This window comes from Cyprinus carpio, chromosome A11 (genome assembly GCF_018340385.1).
Source record: "Cyprinus carpio isolate SPL01 chromosome A11, ASM1834038v1, whole genome shotgun sequence".
Taxonomy (NCBI): Eukaryota; Metazoa; Chordata; class Actinopteri; order Cypriniformes; family Cyprinidae; genus Cyprinus; species Cyprinus carpio.
Genome location: NC_056582.1, coordinates 15103011 through 15117708, shown reverse-complemented (window position 1 = coordinate 15117708; position 14698 = coordinate 15103011). Strand labels below are relative to the sequence as shown.

At 36.4% G+C, this 14698-nt stretch overlaps 1 protein-coding gene across 6 annotated transcripts in view; it reads left to right on the top strand.

Annotated features, from left to right (window-relative positions):
• The window catches only part of LOC109059922 (IQ motif and SEC7 domain-containing protein 1-like), a 170940-nt gene that overhangs the window by 111462 nt on the left and 44780 nt on the right, over nucleotides 1-14698 (top strand). Inside the window, exon 1 of one of the 6 annotated variants that reach the window (XM_042766475.1) lies at nucleotides 4576-5941. The exons of the other annotated variants lie outside the window; for them this stretch is intronic. The gene's annotated coding sequence lies outside the window, so the exon portion shown is untranslated. Of the gene's footprint in view, nucleotides 1-4575; nucleotides 5942-14698 lie in introns of those variants that run through there. 6 annotated transcript variants of the gene reach the window in all.

Sequence of the window (14698 nt, the reverse complement as noted above, 5' to 3'; positions counted from 1 at the left end):
CTAATAAATATAATACATTTTTTATTGCTGATGGATTACATCTATTATGTTTCTGCATTCAGCATCTACAGAGATCTATTGTATGTCTATAGTCTAAAAACTTATGCCATTTTAACCTGTTAGCTTAACACAAAGTAGGGACAAACACAGCATCGCTTCCGTATGCAAATTAGCAGAGCAGGTCAATAATATTCCACTCAGTTACGGAGGTAGGCATAGACGTGCCAGGCTGGAATGTTTTTTGGAATCTGGATGCTGGGAAAAAAAAGAGCAAGAGTTACAGTTGCTTTTTCCCCTGTGGTCATTTTTGAAAACAGACTCACCTTTTATGGAGATTTTGCTTGTAATTGTGGTGAAGCAGAGACAGGGCTTCTTTTCTGTTCATTCTTGCTCATTTATTTCATTTGTCTAAATAGGAGTGAACTGTATGTTCCCATTGCTTAATCGGCGGAAAATGATGCTAGCAGTGCCAAGGTCATGGGTTTGATTTCCAGTGGAAAGAAATACTGATAAAAATGTATATATTGAAGTAAGTACGAGTATGTAAAGCAGTTGACTAATGCACACGTTTATTAAAATGTATTATAAATTATTTTAAAATATTTTATTTATTTTTATTCATTCGTAGACTTGGATATTTTTTGTTGTTGTTGTTGTTTTCTTCAGATTATTGATTATTAATTCAAATCAGCTTTCAAATTATTTTCAGAGGATTTTTTTTTTACGCTCTGGTGTTTAGTTGATTTGGACATTGTGTAAGCAGTCCTTTAGTCTGCCCCAGTGTTTTGGATTATGATGATGATGAATGCCTTGAAATGACATATCGAAGTCTCAGGTAAGGCTAATATGAAAGAGGTTATGTACAGTATCATCTTAAAGTAGTTTCATTGCATTAATAACAGTCTAACTGTACATTATCCTGCATATTACGAGACAACTTACCAAATAAATATTGATTTGTCTTTTAATTGTTTTATTGTGTCAGATGGAGACCACACAGTGAGATATTAAACTTGCACATCCATGTAATAAATAAAGCCGTAGTCATAAATTCATCCTTATAATGTGTTCCGCAATTCCGTCGAGATTATTAGCCAGTATTAAACTGTCATCTTTAGCAGCGATACAGCGGCCCTCCACTTTATGATGGACTTAAAGCTGATTTGTTTGTGTTTGTGTGCTCTGTGCCTTGAATTGCAATGCTCCTGCCCAAATTGCATTTTGTTCAGTCTTTCGCTGCCAAGAAGCTGGAGGCTACAGGGAGAGGAAAAAAAAACACACACACAAAAAAAGCACATGTCTATGTGTGGCAGTGTGTCTGTGTATTTCTTTCTGTCCAGACATATGTGTGTGAATGTGTTGGACAGTAATTAGAGAAAGGGAGGATGTTTTTTTGGAGGATGTGGCAGTCTTTAGGGAAGTATTCTGATGTCAGTAACAGAAACAACAAAACATGGCTGCTTTAGAAAGGCAATTATTACTATCCTTTTGAAAAGGGTTTCTGTTTTCAGCAGCTTCTGAAATGTCAGGCAAATTGACATGGAAAGCAAGCAGACTAAAATTTTTCATTTGTGAATTTCGCTTTTATAATATGTGACTGTGGATGTGAGTTTGGTTATTTAGTAAATGGGTTTTTTTTGTTGTAGTTGCTGAAAATACATTGTATGGGTCAAAATGATTGATTTTTCTTTTATGCCAAAAATCATTAGGATATTAAGTAAAGATCATGTTCCATGAAGATATACAGATAATGTATAAATCTCAATTTCGGAAAAATAGACCCTTATGACTGGTTTTATGGTCCAGGCTCACATATTTTATTGTATATTTCCTATAAATGTGGTGCAATTATGACTTTGGTCTTAGGATTTGCCTCAAAGGCCTTGTATAATCAAAACTGAATATACTTTTATTCAGCAAGGATCCATTCAACTGATCAAAAGTGAAAGTAAATACATTTATAATATCACAACAGATTTCTGTTTCAAATACATTCATTTGAACTTTCTGTTCATCAAAGAATTCTGAAAAAAAGTATTCCATTTCCACAAAAATATTAAGCGGTTTTCAACATTGATAATAAGCTTAAATTTTGAACAGTAGTGTACATTTTGAGTTGTCTTCACAAAGTAAACACTGTTGTATAAAACATTCACCCTCCCTTTAAATTACAGTGGACAGTCGGCAGTTTAACCCAAAGGTTGTGGAATCATTTCAAACACAAAAAGGAGGTGAACAGAGCCAAGCGAACAAAAAAAAGTTATCATCTGAAATCGATCTCACTGTATATATTTCACTCATCTGTAGTTGCAGAACTTTAAGCCAACCAAAAGTTCATTTTAAAACTTTCCTGACTAGATTGATTTCTCTGTTTCTGCACAGTTCTTTCACTGGCTCCAATCCAGTTTTTCCTCTTCATGGCTTTTCCTCACATGTTTTCCCATGTGTATTCCAGTGTTGGTGTGTAAGGCTTTAAGTTACAGTTTTTGAGAGTAATCAATTTCCATGGAGCCTGCCAAGCCTTTACTCCAATGACAGGCTTTGATTATGATCTCATACCCTCCCGCAACACTGTTCTCCAGGACAAATCTGGACTCACTCAGCTCAACAGCATCAGCCCTTTTTACAGTCAAATTCCATTACGACACTCATTTGATGTTTTTAAGAACTAATTAACTACATCCACAAGCTATATTTGAGAGTATAAATACTGGTCAGACCCTCCCTGGTATCCTTCTTGAAACACGTCACACTTGGAATAATTGTTGGCCGTGCAGGCCTGCCTTTCTCTTTTGACACATATCGGGATTTAACAACCTCCGAACCAAATGAGACACACTGCAAGCGGCTGAGGAAAACGAGTACATCCGGATGTGTGTCTGATGTACAGACATAGCATTCCTCGGCTAGCATGGGAACCTCTGATTGCTGGTAGACGACTTCTCCCAGAGGGGAACGTTTGGGTATGGCTGCATAAACAAAGCTAAAGTCGCCTTTACTTCAGTAGCAGCAACAACTGCTGTAACTTGAACTGAGGGGGGGATGAATTAGTGATTTTTTTATTTTTTTTTCCCACACTCGTAAGCACTTCAACCGTAGCACTCCGTTTGTGGTTGAGAGAAGGGAAAGAGGAAGGAGCGGCTAGTCTGGATGATTGGAGTTGAGTTGAGTCAAGCAGCACATGCTGAGCTCCACTGTATTTTCTTGTCCTCCTTGTTGGATCTACACCACCTTGTGTTTTGAAGACCCTCATCAAGCAGCCAGGCAGGAAATGCCCTCATGTTGAATCTGATGTGGAAATACTGCATTTCAGTGCGGACGATAAGGTAGGAGATTTTTAAATCAGGCGAAAATACATTTTTGTGGTTCTACTCTAGCAAAACACCTGTTCTGTCCATTCACACGTGATGGTTTGGCACTGTTATAGAAAAATGAGGTTAAGCTGAGATATGGTCACATTATTTTATATATACTCATGTTTTTTTTTTTTTTTTGTGTGTGAAAAACCCAAGTTATTATTTCCACATGTGTTTTGTCATTACAGTAAACTTTAATAGTGTTTTCTTCTAATGAGAAATGTAATGGAAGTACACTACTCACCAAGAATGTGTATTAGAATGCAAATTAAACACATGCTTCCAGTCATCACATAAAGTACAGCTTGTGGACTTTAATGGCTTCATTAGTTCTTTATCATTGAAATCAAATGCTATTTTATTCTATTATTTTGTTTCGATTAGTACAGTCATTTCATTAATAGCTCAACTAGCCTGTGTACTTCCACCCAGCTTGGCTAAAATTAGTGACTAGAGGCTCTGAGTCAGGCCACTTCGTTCACCAAAGTAGCCAAGCAGTTTTCAAGGGCTCTGTAATTTGCTCCCTAGCATTTGGTGAGCCACAGACTCAACTCTGTTTTGGAGCTGAATCTTCTGAATCATTCTTTGCTGTATAGTTGTTTAGTAGTGGAAGGGTAAAGGCGTTTTTGTCCCCTCCTCCATAGACACACACATTCAGATTTTCCATTTCCTCTATATCCATAGACATATAGCACTCTCTCACAGTTGTCTTCTTGTTGTTGCTCTTGGTGTTCTTCCCAACATCGTCTCCTGTGGTTCTGGGGAGCATACTGCATATTTCAGGAAATAGCTTGCATGAAGATGAAACTCCTGTCAACATGTGTTCCCAACCAGCTCATGTAGTCCCAACCAGACTAAAATTTAAGTCGCTATTTTGTTATAATCTCTAAATTCTTATGAGCCAGTTCTGTTTAGTGAATCAAAAACATGCAGTATAGCAAGATTCCTGAAGCAAATATCTCTTATGAGCTGTTAATGAACAGTTTCCTATGTCTTATAAAAGTTATGTCTTAGGTCACAGAATTTGCTTTAAAGTCCACAAGTAATCAAAACTGACTTTGAATCAGATTGAAAACATTTAGACTTGTCCATATTTAGACTTGTCTCATTGTGAATACCAATACTGATTCATTTTTAACTGATTCTGATTCATTTCACTATATTTCAGTCAATTTTACTGACATATAAAAGTAATTCTCTCTCTTTAAATGCGATAAATTGTACTGAGTGATGTTTCAGACAGATTCAGACCAGTACATTCTTTTGAATTGTTAATTAAAAGAAAAGGCTCATAAGAGTCATTCATTTCACAAACTTTGTATTAAATCAAATTAAATTGATTGAAATCAAGTGTTTGTCAATCTGAATGTTCTCACAATGTAGGATGTTTAAAAAGCTCAAGCCTGAATGAGATTGAAGAGCTGATTTTTTATTATAGAACACCAATGAAACACTCTGTCCCAAAGGAGGACGTATTTGGCAGTGAAACGAATGAAGACAGCATGTCAGTGTTCTGGGGAAATTTTGATTATAGAGTTCCTGTAAGCCAGAGATCCATGAGCTCCACTTTTCAGACTCGTCATCGGGTGTCTCATGGCAGAGTTCTCAGATTCTCCTCCGTTTCATTTTCGGACTGTTCACTGCTGCTTTTCTGCTGTCATTTTTAGTATGAGCTCACTCTCTATATCTCATTTCACAAGGCAAAATTGTCTTCTCATCGGCCTTCAAGCCACAAACCCAGGACAAGGGCCTTCTTCCAGGAATGTTACGTCTTTTTTTTTTTTTTTTATCTGGAATGATTTCTGATTTAAAAGGAATCTATCATTTGCTAAACCCCCTGTGGTGTTTTATCAAGGCTGAAGGAAATTGCTTTTTGGAAGTCCTTGTACCTTAAATATTTTTAGGCTCTTTTAAAATAAAGGACTTGTGAAACTGTAGATGTCAGGCAACCTGATCCAGTGGTTTAAACTAGCACGCAATGGAAGCACAGGTTATTATTAATTTACTTTGTGCGGCTTGCATTTGCGTTTGAAGGTGCCCATCTTCTCCTGTCCTGCGAGCTGTCTTTCCTTCTCAAACACCATGTAGAAATGGAAAGGTAGTTGTTCTTTCCTTGTGTCTTACTCTTATTGGAAAACTTTATGAATCTCCCAGTTATGCAGTGTTTCCTATGGGTTGTCTGACTGGCTGTCTGCATCCGTGAGTTTGCCTCCGGTGCGTCACAAAACGTTTGCAAATATTTTCCGAACCTTTGGAGGGGGCTCTCGGGGCCGACCTGTTTGCTGGAGCCTGTGTTTTGTAAAGGAATTTCCAGGCTTTTTCGCTCTCTGTGCCTGCAGTCAGGCTTTTTTGGACTTGAGGAACCATAAACAGACTTCAGAAAGTTGCTCACGGACTGGACGTCACTGTTTTTTTACACTTTTCTTACAGCAAGAAGAAGAAACCTGCATCAATTCAACATCAGTTTGAGTTCTATATTCAGAGGAGACGCTGGAATTTTTCAGAATCGTTTGACTGTTCAAGTGGGCAAAGAGCAGGAAAAAGACAGCAGCACTTCTCTAGACAGATCACTGAACTTTCAGAGGGTGAGTAAGCAATTTTGTCTGATTCACGGTCTATCGGCTGGATGGAAAACTGCACCGCAATGTGTGGAGATTTTACAAAAGAAGCTCTCCGGTATTTTTGTACTTGTCCAGTCATTTGCCTATATGAGTCAATTGAATGCTTGTTTGTTTGATCTATCTATCTATGATCAAACTTAAGTATTTTTCTTTTTAGAAGATCATTTTTTTGCATGTCTAGTGGTGTTTATAGTTGGAATTTCATATTCCAATATTGAAAAATTCAAAATTTTATATTTTTTCCTCATTGACAAACATGTCAACACGAATGAAGGCGCTGTTCGTGTTTTCCTCTGACACAGTGCCAATATTCTTATTAGCTTCTATTAATATTTCAGAGCAAGGGTTGCGGTTTGCACTGAGTAATTAGGTTACATTCAGCAGTATAATGACACATTCGTTGGTTTGAGGGATTGTTGTTTTATGTCATGGTGCAATAAGACGGTCACTTCATGATTTCTGTGAATCTCTAATGTGGTTTATTTTTAAATTGAATGAATGGTTTTCCTATCAGCCCATTTTTGAAAGGATTCCCACTTCTTGCTCTCCTAGTTATTCGATCTGAGTGAGCTCAAGAGTACTCATTAAAATTATATCAGCTCTGCCTAAACAATACAAAGTGAATCGCCCTACCTTTCAAGTGCATTTGAAACGAAATCCATCCTGTCTTATCGTACCGAAGCTTACCTTTCAGCTCATAAAGTCCTTTCTGTGGATGCTGAATCTTTTAACATATTGTATGTTATATCTCTTGTTTTAAAATGACTGTCATTTATTAGACAGTTTTAATGGACTTGATGGTGTTATGTTAAGAAAATGGTACTTTTTTATGTTCTGTTAAAGCCTTGCAATCTTTCAAGGAAGTATTTTGTAAATCTTACTGAGACTTTAGCTCTTGAATGCCTTTTCATGATCTAACGTTTAGCCAGTGGCCTGTCAGCTCAAGGCCAGAGTAATGACTGGATATTGGCCTGTCCCGTCCACCTGGGGCTCCGTATTTTATGCATCTCACAGCACATTGCCCAGCGCTGTCTTTCTCTGCTGCACATCTAAAATTTATGGCGGTCGTGACCTCGTTGCTAATAGGTCAGTCCATCTCCTGTTTAATGTTGCCTGACCCTTTGATCCTTATGCACACAAACACCTCCCCAAATGACCCCTCCAGCCACTATTTTAGATCTGAAAATGGTCATCTAGTTTATCACACACTCCTCTCTTTAATATTTTTTGCTCCACAGCAACTCTTAGATATTGAATTGTACAATTAATGATGCAGAGCTGCAAAGATCTTTACTTGGTCTCAGCCCATGTTTGCCACGATAGCTGTTTTTCCCTTTCAGACCACTTTTGTATCTCACTATATCATTTTCAAGGACCACTGTCTCCCCTGCGTGTTATTGGAAAGATTGTTATTTTCACCACGGGAAACTCTCAATGACATTTCAATGGGAGTTTTTTTCTATTTTGTTTATAGCATTTCAAAAAAGCTCAATATGAAGCACTCTTCAAAAGTTACTTTTTCATAGGAGACGGCGAACGCATCGGTGGATTTCTGCTGCACTGACAGAGCTTTGCACGCCTGCATGCCTTTATGTAACTCATATAAACATCATTACCCCTGTAAAACAGCTAGGGGCGGCGCAATAGCCGCTAAAGAGGAAGCTTTTAGAGAGGAAAGATGAGACAGACTTTTCCCCATTTTACAGTGGAAGAAAGATCAGACTGAGTGACGTGGTAGGAAATATTTGGCTGTTTTACTCTCAACCCAAACATGAAACCGTTTCCAGTCTTTTTGTCCACAGATGTACCACAAGTTCTGTTTGTGAGAATAGTTAAATGATATCTGTAGAGTTCAAATGACAGGGTGGAAAGACTTTGACAAGCTGAAAATCCTAAAAGTACACAGTTAAAGAGATATACGCCCAAAAATTAATGTTCTGTCATCATTTACACACCCTCAAGCAATTAATCATTGTCTTGATGCCCATAACATTTGGGAATTTGATTTATGTGCTAAAGGTCTGTTATTAGATATGAAACAGTTTGGCAGGAGGTCATGTTCACTTCTTTTTACACATAAAGTAAATTTGTTTATCACAGTTAACTCTCTCTCCTCTGAAGTCGGTGAGAGCTTTTCTGAAGCTCTTTTACTCTTGTGCATGGCTCTTTTGAAAGCCACTCTTGAAGCCAGATAAATTTAGCGCACTTTTATTGCGGGGTCTGGAGAAATAGACGTGGACTGTTTGAATGATATTAGAGAACAGGGGAGAAATGCTTTGGCTATTCTTCCTCTTCAAAGATAGATGTGCCAAGACCAAAATGTTTGACAATTATATTGTCTCACCTCGTGGAAAGGTCCTGTTTCATGCTGCTTTTGAGCACTATATTGATTTTCTGCTCTAAAGCAATTCATGTCAAGTGAGTTAAAATTTTCGAGACTTGCTGTTGTTCATTTTCATTTCACACTGGCCTGATTTATTGTATATTTTTAAGTTAATGGCGAGGACTCTTTTAACATGAAACAATTCATTGTTTTCATTATCTCATATCTAACATAATCTTACACACACACACACACACACACAATTTTTAACTACTTGAAAAAATTACAGTAACGTAAGTATTTGTAATTTGTTACTTCACACCCCTGAATTTAAGCATTTAGTGCCTTTTAGCTTTTCCTATTCAGGAGCGGAATAGCAAATGATGCAGGACTAACATGAGAGAAACTCCAGATGAATTACCTCATGCAGGCAACCAATCATTCCAGCCTCATCTGCAATTCCTGCCCGTTTAAAAGGCTCATCCTTTGTGATGAACATAATTATGCATGAGAGACTGGAAGGAGAGGATTTTAATCTACTGGAAAGAAAGAGACAGAGAGAGAAAAAAGGAAATCCCTTCAGCGGAAACTAAAATGATGCGTAGCCTCAGCCAAGACGGTCTGTTCGTTTTTCTCTCGCCCTCTTCAGATGTAACGAATGAAAAAATGATGATGAAAGACTCTGGAACAAAGTGTACAATCTTTGCTTTTTTTTGGGTCGGATGAAAATTATTCATTTCGGGAGATGCTTTTCAACTGCCACTCAAAACATCTAAGATAAAGTAATATCTAGGGAGCATGCATTGAGTCGTACCTCACATTCTTTCAATGCCTGCTTCCATCCACTCCTGTGTTTAAGCAGAGCCAGAGCTGGAGGTGTAAGCCGTAATTAGGGAGCTCTGTCTTTTTGCTGATGCATGCTTGTCACTCATTACCCTTCCGCTTCCAGCTGCTCTCTCTTTGTAATCCAGGCTGCTTCACTCTGCAGACCGAGAAGGTCTATATAAAGATCTCGCTGGAGGTGCTGGGGAATAATTGAGCTCTTTTTGACATTTTTCTAGAGGTCTGGGTTTTGATATTGGTTGTTCAGAGTTTTGCAGTGAAGTCTGGATATATATTTGGTCATTTTGAGAAGATCAGATAAGGGATGCACAGTATATTGCTACCATATCCGTGATCTGTTGACATTAGAAATTGTTTAATTTATCGGTGTTAGTCAATGTTGGAAATTTGACTGCTCATTTTTTGCATTTAGATTACCTTCTCCATAATCCAATTCTTACTTAAAGTTCATCTTTAAAACTTCTGTAACTTTAGCAAATCTCAAAATTAATATCTGTTTTTAATACTGCACATAATAATGATGTGCTGCCTATATTCCCTTTTAAAATGATTGATCGTAGTTTTTTTAACAAAAATTCTATAATAGATTATTATCAGCCATATTTATATTTTATATATGTTTTTGTTTTAAATATATATTTATATTTATATATTTATATGTATATATTTTTGTTGTTGTTGATTTCTAATTTATTTACACAAAGTACTATAGAATTTTAAAATTTACAATTTTCTGTTATTTCAAGTTTTTTTAAATATATTTTGTGATCATTTATTTATAATTTATTTAGACAAAATACGACATAATTGTAATAATGGGTTTATTGGTTATCAGCCATAACAAAACAAAAAAAGTACAATAAAGTAAAAATCTGTTTTTGAGGTCAATTGGAATTATTGATTTATTTTAAACAGGGTTTGCTGAAAGTAGGCAGGTGGTGATCTTCTGCTGATTCTGGTAATAAAATGGGAGCTTTTTCCCAATAAGTGGTCCTCTGTCAATCTGTCAATTTTTTGTCCATAATGCAAAGCAGTTTGTGCTTCTGAGCTGTTTTTAATGGGCCGACAGAGGAAAGAGGGGGATGTCAGGCTCCAGGTGGATGTGTGCTCATGCATTGTTTACTGGCCCATTCGTCCTCTGCTTGTCCATTTAACTCAGACCATTTCCATATAGCAGTCCATGCCAGCTTCACTAGACACTGTGAATGATAAATGGTGTGATACTGTCACACAGAAATGGGACATTAGAAATTCATTGCAGATTATTCATTCATGTGGAGTGATAATGGTTGGTAATGGATAAGGCAGGCGTAGGGAGATATCAGTGGGTGTAAGAGTCCCAGAGGTGTTTTTTGCCAAATTCTTTGCTCCTAGACACCATCAGTCACAATTTTTTTCAGCGGTGTGCAGTGGTGTTCTGAAATGATGAGGCAAAATCTGTAACTTTTATCACTGGTGCATAATATATATAAATATCCTTGCCCTTGTGTTGTTTTAAACCTGTATGTTTTTTTTTGTTTTTTTTTGTTTTTTTCTGTGGAGCACCAAAGGAGGAGTTCACATTATTTATAGTTTATTTTGACCATGAGCTGTCAATCTCCAAAAAGGAGAAAGAACACCAAAATAGCACCATGAAAGTATCATAAAGCTAGTTCATATGACTTATTCATTATAGTTTTTGAAGCTCTACAGTAGATCTGTGTAAAAAGCACACCAAAATGTAAGGCAATATTCAATAGATACATCTTAAAAGACTTTGTAATATAGCAAAGACTATTTTACAGACTATTTTTATGGTTCTTTTGTAATATTTTTGGTCCTTTTTGGAGCTTCACAGCCCTTGAACATGATGAACCTTAGTTCCTTAGTTAAAAATAACTTTGATTGACAGCAGAATTTTCATTTTTGGATGAACAACTATCCCTTTAAATGTGCACAAAGACTTTTGTTAAATAAAAGCACACTCAGTCCTTGGGCATCGTCTCCATATGGCATCAGAGTGTATCCTGACATACAGACGTCACCCTTCCCCCATTCCACTATGGCAAGCATCTCAGCAGGATGCACACAAGTCCTGGCTTCCCTTTAAATCTGTCGTGGCATGTGAACACACAGTGAAGAGGCAGTTACTGCACTGACATCTGTGTATATGTGGAACACACGTCAATGTGGCCTGTAAACAATCATTAAATCCGGTTCTCACTGCATGGCATGCTGTAAACACACACACACACACTCTATATAGTTGCAGACATTGGATCTTCTCCAGGCCGTAGCCTGTAGCTAAAGTTGAGGTAAAGGCTTTGTTTACCAAGTTTCGTTCTGTTTGAATTATAGAGCTTTATATATCTGTCTGGCTTACAAAGCTCCTCATTCTGCACACAGTCACAGACTCTTTCTGCTCTGTGATAATAGACCGGCCTTCTGATGCCATTTTTTTTTAGGAGTGTTCTTCATTTATGCGAGTGTCTATCTGTCTTGTGTGTTTACAGTATGTGTTTTATGCGTACAGTGCTTCTTTTTTTCCGACCATATTTCACAGAAAGCATGTACGTAAATCAGCCGGGACCCTCAAACGGCACCCCAGCCTCTCTCACTGGAATGTCATTACCATGACATCACTCCACAGGCTTTCTGTGTTGGGCCTGGCATTGCTGAAATTTCCAGAATCATTTGCAGAAATTTGTTTGTTCATACTAACAAAAACTAATTTTGTTTAGTTGTATATATACAGTATATCGGTCTACCTATCTATCTGTCTGTCTATTTATCTATCTGTCTCTGTCTGTCTGTCTATCTATTTTTTTAAATCAACATGTAATTTATAAATGAATATAGAAATGATAATAAATTATTTATTATAATTTTATTTATGTATTATTATTTAATAATAATTTATTATAACTGTTTTAAATAGTATGAATGTATTCATATATATATATATATATATATATATATATATATATATATATATATATATATATATATGATTCCTGTATATATATAATCTAAATTCCTGTAAAAAATTTAATTAAATGGTTCCTGTATAAACAAAAAAGGAAAATTAATTAAATATTAATATTAATAATAATAAAATATATTATTCCTGTATGAACAAACTAAAAAACTGAAATTCTTCAAGGATTATAAATGTAATAATATATAATATATATATAAATATATATATATATATTTGTAGTCAGTAAAACCATAAAAGCATGATAGTTTAATTTTTTTGCATATTGTTTGCAATTTTTTGCATATTTTCTCTGAAGGTACAATAGTTTCCAAATATAGATTTTTCTAAGTATTATAAAAAAAATATCAGACTTTAAATTATAAAGAATTACTCCAAGTATCTTTGATATGGTACTGGGGCCCCTTCTTTAGTGTAAGTTTATCGTCCAGCAGATGAAAATCATAAATCCGATTGCGCTGAAAGTAACAGCACCCTGCAAGATTTGAGTTATCATTAATATCCGGTGAAGGATTACCAGTCAAAGTGTAATACTGATGTTTAGGGATGTTCATCACTGAAATGCCGATTTCAATCAGAACAGCTCATCACAATAGCTGTATCCGTTACCTTACTAGTAGTTTCTGCATATAAAACAGTATAGAATATGAAGAACTATGACACTTCGGTTGAAAAAGAATACTGGAGTCGTGGTCGTCCATGCTGACGCTCTTTGAGCCAGTGATCAAACTGCCGTCAGAGGCTGTCAGTGAAGAGTTGCACTACCATGCTGTAATGAGATCCCCTGAGTGCTCTCAGCCAATCACAGTCGAGTATAGGCTCTCCTAGCTTGTGTTAAATGGCTGCAGGGATAATGTCACACATCTGTGAAGTTCATATACATTACAGCTTCTTTTTAAAAATCTCCCTGTGCAGACCTAGGGAATAGAATCATGACGGGACTGTCTTGTTCCAAATTAGTTGTTTAAAGTTTTATTAATTATAATCTCCAGTGGATTTGCATATGTTCATTAGCGACCGTCCAGTCAGTAATGATTTTCAGTTTCAGAAATGATTTCTGTCTTTCCATAGATTCTCTAAATACAGAGAATAATGATGTGATAGCTTTCCCATTGTCATCATCAGACATGTAGATTGTACGATGGCTCCCCCTACAGGCTGATATGGAAGTGAGTGTGGCATTCTGGTAATAAAATGTGACAGGTCAATGATGTCAATTCCCTCTCCACTGCATATTTCCAGAGTAGCTTTGTGAGCTCAGTATTGCTAGAATGGATTGTTATGTCTGTTCACTTGCCTGCGTCTGCAGTTGGGTGCCAAACAGGTGCTGAGGAATACCAAAACTCTCCATCTATGGCTGCTTGGCCATCCGTGACTCACTCACAGACGCTCTCACACAACTCCTCCTGACCTTCGAGTAAGTGAGGTCACAAACTAAGCATTGCTCATCAAAACACAAATACCGTTACCCTCCTCCCGTTCACACCGGGGTCGTGACATCTGACAGGCTAAAACACAGGATTAGGCGGTCCAACCTCTCACACACCATCTTTCCTTTCCAAGGAAATTAAATATACTTTTTAATGCACTGAACCATAAGTTCAAGTTTCATTTATTTATCCATGATCATCAGTAGATATATATATATATATATTGTCATGAATTGCATACGCTCAATAATATACATAATTGTTGGTCATGTAGCCTACTGAATAAGAAAATTTCCATTTTTGTTTTGTTTTGCTTAAAAATGTTGATCATCAACCTCAGAAGGTCAAATTAAATAATAATATGAGTCAATTATTTTCTGTTCATTTTATATATAGCATTTTCTATATTCATTTTTGCAAATTTACAACCATTACCAACATTTAAAATAAAATTAAATAAAAAGGTTGCAGGTTTGGCATAAATATTACATATATTGTTTATTTTTTCAATTTTATATAGCATTTTTTATGTTCGTATTAGCATTTTTACAACCCTGTTGCCAAAATTTGAAATAAAATAAAATGAAATACAGTTTTTAAAAAGGTTGCGGGTTTGGCTTAAATATTCTATGAGCCATTTATGAGAAGAATACAAAAAAGTAAGGTTGCTGATTATCATAAAATTGAGTTATTCTGTAGGGGCTAGCTAGTTTAGGACCATATGTTTGAAAAAGCCAAGAGGTCTATGTGTAGCCCTGTATTTTTGAGCAAGCAAGTGCGGCATTGCCTCAAGGTTCTCCCTGAACATTCATCTTAACTGAGGGAGCCAGTAGCATACAGTTTAATGTTCTTTGAGTTTCGTGCTCAAAGAAAACACAGACCTTAGGCGTATTTGTGTTGTTTCTGCAAGCTCTATAGGGGTCCAGACTGTAACTAAAATGCTTGCATTTGCGACCAAAAATATTAATTTGCGAGTAAATAACTGTATGTGTTTTGTACTGTGTTCTGAATCAGTAGGATTCAGGCAACGGATTGGACATTTGTGATGATGTCATAATCTGTCCAGCTTTCAGCAGATTAAGGTCCTCGGTGACTAGCCTCTTTACACTCGTTAGTGTTCCCTCTATCTGTCTAAACCTTTACTAACC